Below are 8531 nucleotides of genomic sequence, written 5' to 3' on the forward strand. Positions count from 1 at the left end.
GTTTTACTTCCTTATGTATTTATGTAACAGGTATGGAATGTATTATGTTAATTTCATATGTAGAATTACACAAAAATTTTCACAATGTATACCTGATATGCCTGTCTCTGTGTGTGCCCCTTGCCCTTTACATTTCTGACAGCAGTGTTAATCTTAATTTCCTGTCTTTGCACCTCCTCTTCCCTTTCTGCACTGTCTCTGCATGGGAGAGGTGGGTTTCTAATGATCTCCGATTAATCTAATTTCACCTTTGCTTAAAAAAATCACTTTTATACTTAGTTTTTCTGATTAAATCATATTTGTGACATAATTTTACGTGTATATTTGATTATTTCTGTATTTTCACTGTTTAATCAGTTTTCTGTCCATCGATGCACTTGAAGCATGTGCTAAATGCATTGCACTTTTCATTTAACAGAAAAGGCAAAGGGCAAATTCACACCGTCTTAAGACGGTTATCTTTAAGGTTATCTTTTATCAGGTATGCTGGTTGTCACTTGTTAAATGAATTGTATTGTTTAAAAGTTTTATCCCTTTTTCTCTGTCCTTTCGACACTGTCTCTGCATGGGAGAGAAAAGACAAAGGGCGAATTCACACCGTGTTAAGACTGTGGTATCTTTTATCAGTAAAAGAAGAGTCGAACCATCAGCTGATGTCCGTCTGGTTACTACATTGAAAAGAAAAGAAAAAAAACCCCGCAGATAACAGCGGTTACATTTGTTCATGTTCAATGTCAATTGTCATTCATTAATGTATTCAGCTAATAATTGTTGTTAAGAGCACTGACAATTTTGCATGTCAATAAAACATACTTAATTCACGCAACATGCTGCTGTTGTTATTGTTTTAATGTAAAACTCTAACCGAGGCAACACTCTAAGATGCCTCATTACTGATTTTCTGGAGCTCAGCATCACACCGAGTGATCCCATTGGCTCAACTAACTTTTAATGGGTATTTTTTTTAGTGCCTGATTACAATTCCTGCAAAATAGCGCTTTGATTTATGTAGTTTGAACTTCGTTACAATGACGTATAAATTAATAGACCTGTTTAAAAAAAAAACATTTTCAGTGAGGAGTAAGCTAATAGCCTAAACTTTAATTATCCTCGCAGCATTTCATGCGGTGATGCGCTATGAAATTATTGCGGAGCATGAGCTCTTGAAACTCCGCCCTCTTCTCCGGGAGCATCAGCTCATTTGCATTTAAAGGTAAAGACACGAAAACGGTGCGTTTTGGCACATACCATAAAAGTGGCAATTTTAACAAGCTATAAAAAAATTGTCTGTAGGATACTTCACAAGGCAAGCCTGCAACCATTAGCCAAAAAAGCATAAGCAGCTATCCTTACAGAGAATGAGAAGTAACCATTGGAATGGATAGCGTTTCCTGCTAATATGGCGGTGCCTTCCCGAAATGCAACACGGAGTGAAAAGATTGTGACGTAACTCCTCATTCTCTATAAGAGCCATTTTTGAAGAGTGCGCATGTGCACAAAGGGAACCCCAGAGTATGACGTAAGAGGGAACCCGCGATGAATCAAACATCAAATAAAACAAAATGACATGGAACAAAAAATATTAAATTAGTCATCAAGTGCCATTGATCAATACAGCAGCACCTTTGAGATCTCTAATCCGTTAAATAGCAGAAGTTATTCCTCCACCACATGCGTGTGACATCATTTATGGCATTATTTTAATGACAAATGTCAAGAGTGCATTATTGTAACACGAAAGCATATAAATATAATGCGCGAGTGCAAATCTCTCCACGAGCGTGCGGATTTCCTTTGCTCTCGCACAAAACCGTTTGAATGCGCGTACTTAAAACGTGTCTCTTCACTCACTCCAAGGGCCCTATCATACACCAGGCGCAATGCGGCGCCAGGCGCAACGCAAGTGTTTTTGCTAGTTTCTAAAATCCATTTCCTCTCTGGAGATGCGTTCAGTCTTTGCGCTTGCAAATTCCACCATGTAAATACCAAATCAGCCATGGCGCGAGCGCAACTGGCTCTTAAAGGGAATGGGAGATGAGACACTGATTGGTTTATTGCACGTTATGCCCAAAACACACCCATTACTCATTAAGAGAATAGGGATAACCCTTTTAGACCATGCGCTGGGTGCACTGACCGTTTTTCCCATCGTTAAACTAGCAAAAGTGGATTTGGACACACCCTAACGGTGCGTTTGCACTGGCACATAGTGAGCGCAGCAGAGCGAGCGTTTTCAATTAATTCCTATGGAAGTTGAGCTTAAACGCTCGCATGGTGTATTATGGGATTGAAAGCGGCGCGGAGGAAGCATTGACAGTGGCTGAAAGCATAAAAAAAATTGGGCATTCCTCGACTTTATGCAAATGTCGAGTGAAAAACGCCGGGCGACAACCAATCGCTGTGAGAGGAAGAAGATGAAACGTAAACAGGGTGTTTTTCAGAGGCGTGCTCTGCCCTAAATTTGACACGCCCCAAAGCAGTGGCGTTGAAGCGTTGCGGGTGTTCTGTCGATTTGTGCTACCCTGTCAGATTTTGCTACCTCCCAATAAATCAGTAGGTAGTACAATTTCGACAACAAAAAATGCTACCTGTAAAATGGTTTATTATCATCTACATCTACCACAACCCTAAACCTACCCTTACAGTAATGGAAATACAGTAATTATGTGTTATATTCGCGGTTGTAGCTAGAAGCTACAGGAAACCAACAATAAATAATATTACCTATTATATTGTGTTTTATTAAAGTCTACACCTACCCCAACCCTAAACCTACCCTTACACTAATGCAGATACATTAAATATTGTTATTTAGCATGAGAAAAAGGACGCAATATTGACGTGCGCATGCGCAGTAAGTAGTTTGTTTCCACAACAATGCATCGTACTATGGTGGTTAGTCAGCGAGTTACGTCGCTGTATGGGAAACGCACCCCAGTTGTCACGGACCAGGTGTGTGGAGGCAGGCAGGATGACGAGGACGACAAGGATGCAAAATAAGGATATTTAATGTAGCGACAACAAGGCAGAGACAGACACACACTCGGGGTAACATTCACAATAACCGACAAACTAAAACACAAGAGACAGGAACGGATATAGGGCAGTTAACGAGGGACCGACAGGTGAGCACAATGAGGTGATTAACTAATAATTAGACGGGCTAAACCAACACAAGGGGAAGAAACCACCACAAACAGTCCACAGGGGTGTTACATTACTCCCCCCTCCCGGAAGGTGCAGGAGCCCTTCCCGGGCTGGACTGGGGATCCAGAGGTCTCTCCTCCTCGTTTTGGCACTGACCGCCCTCCATATTCTGCTCACCCTCAGCCATGATGCAGGGGGAGGAGCTCCTCTCCGCGCTCAAACCATCCACGGCTTGCTCCCTCGTGGTGGGCACTGTCACCGGCTCTCGCACCTTGTCTGACGGGTTGGGCTCAACATCCGAGACGATCCTCTTCTCAGCCGCAGGGCTTCGCTCCGGTTCGTGGATCGGGGCAGGAAATGGCTCTCCATCATTGGTGGGCTCAGGTTTATGCTCCGTACCGCGGGGAGATGGTGGGCTGGGCTCAGGGTCCTGAGTGGGGCTTGTGTTGTTGTCCGCGATGTCCACGGTCAGCTGGGACTTGCAGGACACCAGCACCCACTCGATGAAGGCGGCGAGGCTCTCTCGAGGACCATCCCCAGACTCGTGCCCTGTGCTCGTGTGGTGGCGTTTAGTCCGACTTGATAGAAGCCACAGAGGCAGTTGTCCGGGTAGTGTGTGAGGTGGGCCAGGGACAGAAAGTCGTTGGTGTGGTCCTCAAGAGAGCGTTCCTACTGCTCCAGCTGGAGGATTTGGAATGTGGGGTAATCCATAGAAAAACTAAATAAAAACTGACAAAATTTGGAAAAAACAAACGAGGGGAAAGACGCTGCTATGCTTTACTTTTGGGTCGGTTATTCTGTCACGGACCAGGTGTGTGGAGGCAGGCAGGATGATGATCCTTATTTTGTATATATTATACAAAATAAGGATATTTAATGTAGTGACAACAAGGCAGAGAGACACACACACACACACACACACACACACACACACACACACAGGGTAACATTCACAATAAACAACAAACTAGAACACAAGAGACAGGAACAGATATAGGGCAGTTAACGAGGGACCGACAGGTGAGCACAATGAGGTGAATAACTAATAATTAGATGGGCAATAAACAACAAACTAGAACACAAGAGACAGGAACAGATATAGGGCAGTTAACAAGGGACCGACAGGTGAGCACAATGAGATGAATAACTAATAATTAGATGGGCTAAACCAACACAAGGGGAAGAAACCACAACAAACAGTCCACAGGGGTGTTACACCAGTTTGATGGCTGTCTGCTACCACCTGGCTGTCAGAGCAGGAACAGCAGGACCAACTACAGAAAACCAACTAGAGTGCATTGAAATTCATTATTTTCACTTCATGTTATCAGTATACTCTCAGAAGAAAGGTACAAAAGCTGTCAGTGGGGCATTACCTTTTCCAAAGGTACACCTTTATACCTTATTTACCTCAAAGGTGCATATTAATACCTAAAATATACATATTAGTACCTAAAATGTACATATTTGTACCTTTTAAAAAGTTACCAGCCCAGTGTTAGTTTTTGTTCCTTTTTTTCTGAGTGTAAACATTTACATTTTACACTTTATGAACAAACAGAAGGTACATTATGTGTAAGTCTTTTACCTGATTTCTGTTAAGTTCACTTAATTAGTTAATTTAGCTTCAGCATTCTATCTACATGCAGTTAATCTGAGGTTAATCTGACTCCAATTTCAAATTATTCTAAAATTTTGACTGAGAGATTTTTTCACTTTGACCTATCCTGGACACAGATTTGTGGTATTACCTGACTCCAATCAATCTACTAGTCATAATGATTTCAGAAGAATGTAATATAAATCTAATATAACACTTTGATTGTCAGGGAAAAATGTGATGATGCATATCTGACGGCAGAGAGATAGCAGCGAGTGAGTGTTCTGTGTGCAACTCACACAATACTGCTTCTAGTAACGGAAAAGGTTTGTGTAATGGATTAACAAGATACATTAGATGTGGTATATACACATTCTTAGTGAACTTTTGGCATTCTATGTGTTCTTTTCGTGAAAAGATCCTGGTATGGCAAGCTATTTTAACATGTAATCTAAAAAAACACATTGTTCTCTGTTTTCTTAATACTAGCATTTATTTATTTAGCTACTTATCTATTCCATTAGCTACTAGTAATTATTTGTTGGCTACTAGTGCTTATTCTTTAAGTTCTAGAACCTTTTAAAAAAGATATTGGTACTTATTCATTAGCTACTAGTTCTTATTTATTACATACCGTCACGAATCCGGTCCATGAACTTCCGTCTGCTAGCCATCAGAGGTCACCCTTTCCCATTTCATTGACTCTCGCACTACACACTGTTGCACATCACCCCGGACTACATATCCCATCATTCATTGCACTGATTGCACTTAGTACGGATTGCGCACAGCTGTTAACACTGATTGCACCCAGCTGTTTCATATCACTCCCTCACTATTTAACACTCACTCTGATCCCTTCCCTCTGCCGAGTATTGTTTAGCGCATATCGTTAGATAGCTACAATACAGAGCCCTCATTAGTTTCCCAGCCTTAGCCTTAGCCGTTTTCTCGGTTTCTGATCGTCGCCTGGTTTCCTGGATTTCTCCCTTAGTCTTGCCCCTTCTGATTCTGTTTGGCGTTCAGCGACCTAAGCTAGCCCTAGGACTATTCTTGTGTCTTGCCCGCCTTATTCCTGGCTGCCCCTGAATGCTCAGTCTTGTCTATCAACCCCAATGTTCTGTCTGTGTTGTCTGTCTCTGCTCTCTCGTTGTTACAGTCTCCGCCATGGTCTCCTGGTCGGTGTGGTTCGCCGGGGGGGTTTTCTGTTCCTTCTGCTCCGCCGTGGTGGTCTGTCTGGCTCTCCGTGGTGGTCTGCGCTCTGGCTCTTGTGGTCTTCTGCTCCGCCGTGGTGGTCTACCGTCTGGCTCTGGTGGTCCTCTGCTCCACCGTGGTGGTCTACCATCTGGCTCTGGTGGTCTTCTGCTCCGACGTGGTGGTCTACTGTCTGGCTCTGGTAGTCTTCTGCTCCGCCGGGGTGGTCTTCAGTCCCGTCTGTTCTGCTGTGGTGGTCTTCAGCTCCACCTGTGCTGCCTTTCTCCCTTAGTCTTGCCCCTTCTGATTCTGTGTTTCTGACTTCTCTGCTCAATAAAGCTTTGCCTATGGATCCGCACATCTCACATCTCGTCAGCCCCGTAACACATACTGGGCCCCCTTCATTAGATACAATAGTACCTTTGAAATAGACACTAGTAGTTATTAAATACTAGTGTACATTCATTAGATACTAGTAACGAGGGATGTGCCTGATGCCGAGTACCACATTCAGAAAGGAAATTACATTCTGAGAAGCCCCTAAAAGGACATGGTGTTGGAAAAAAAACTGTGATGGGAAAAATTTGTTTCAGTGCTTTTGCATTGTCTTGCAACTATATAGTTATTATATTATATATAATTTGAAGGTATCTGGAAGCCACAATCATTATGCGGTGATTGAAATCGCTTTTGAATGCATGCTCGCTTTTTACTTTCACTTTTGAATTTGTGATCCTGTGCACTGATTGTACCAGATTAAATAATTGTTAGTGACACTCAGGATCTGTTGTGCACTAAATCCTCCAACATTGTCCTGTCAGTCAACTGTCCTGTCAGTCTATCTTCACGCGATAAGTGAAATCTGATGTACTATATTGTGATTGACTACTACAGCAAGCCTAATTACTAGGGCTGCCCCCGACTAAAGATTTTTCTGGTCGATTATTAGTTGTTCATTTTAAGCATTAGTTGACTAATCGCACGTTTATTAATAAACCATTTAAATCATAATATCGAGCCTTTAATTGCCTTCATAGCCTAATAAGTGCTCAAACACACGCATAAAGCTTGCCACATCACACCGGCAGAAGTAATGATTATAAATGTGTCAGGGAAAAACAGTAAGGAGACTTCATTAACATTTTAATAATTCATTGATAAACTAGTGCTTTTTTGTTTTCCAGAACCTAAATAATAAACACCTAAAAGCTTAAGAATAAGCACTAGTAGCTAAAAAATAAGTACTAGTACTCAGTGGCATAGATACTAGTAGCTAAAAATACTAGTAGCGTTAAAACAGATACTAGTACATTTAAGGATTAAATGTTAAACCAGCTTGCCATAGTATATGGACCCTTTTCTCAGATGGTGATGCTTTTCAATGGTCATCAGCATCATAAATCCAGCAGTTTTCCAATCCAAGTTTTATTTAAAAAAATTTTTTATTTATGTAAAATTATAACACTGTACTTTGTATTATATTACTTTTGCCTCAGGTAAAAAAAAAAAAGTTTACGCTGCAGCAAGGATGTTTCTAAAACAGCTGCTGTGGGTAAATATGGAAAATCTACCAATCTCTTTTTTCCCCTCTTTTTGAAAGTCATGAAAATACCTCCTGAAAACACATAGCGGGGTATTTATTTTGCTATCTGAGGAAATGGGACACAGAAAATATATTGATGTAGTCTCCTATTTACCACTATAGAAGTTTATCTAACTATAAAGATTCCCGCTTTTTCAGGAAATCAAGCTAGTTTTTCAGGAAATCAAGCTAGTCTTACATTGTCATTGTCATTCAAACTTGTAATCAAATAGTGATAGAGTTTCTAGAAAATGCTCAGTTAAGATCTAGGTGGCAGGTCTATTTTAAATAGTGAGAATCATATTATCCATCTTATTATCCAAATATTTACTCACAGAGGTGTAAAGAGTACATGAAAGCCATACTTGAGTAAAAGTACTGATACCCTACAGTGAAAATTACTCCACTTCACATTACAAGTCACCAATTCCAAAACAACTTGAGTAACAATACTTAAGTATTTTACTTACAATAAATATAGGCTCAAAAATGCACTAGTCAAAGAGACATGATAGGGAAAAACTGTAACGTTGTGGAGAAGCTGGGGAAAACAGGGAGAGGAAAGGATAGAATAACTAGAACAAACCATAAGCCAATAACCACAGGAAACAAAGAACAGAATGATGGGCAAACAGACAGTCATTACACTCAACAACTCACAAGGAACTAAAGAAACACTAGGGTTATATATACACGGGGGCTAACAAGCTTAACAAGATAACAAGACACACCTGGGGAGACTAATCAAGGGGAACAAATGAACAAATGGACTACAAACTGACTAAACACCATGGAAGTCAGGAAGTGACAAAAAAGTCCAAGACAAGGCACAGAGAACATGTAACAAAAGCAAGAAAGAGCTGATTTGTGAGAACAATCATGTTTATTTTCTAAAACTGAGCACCTCAAAATTGCAAAAACAGCACTAACAACAACAACATCCTTCAAAAAAATGAAGGATGCAACTGTATCTCTAATGTACCAATTTTTGACACATAATCAGTGACA

Source organism: Sinocyclocheilus grahami, unplaced genomic scaffold, assembly GCF_001515645.1.
Source record: "Sinocyclocheilus grahami isolate Dianchi unplaced genomic scaffold, SAMN03320097.WGS_v1.1 scaffold198.1, whole genome shotgun sequence".
NCBI lineage: Eukaryota > Metazoa > Chordata > Actinopteri > Cypriniformes > Cyprinidae > Sinocyclocheilus > Sinocyclocheilus grahami.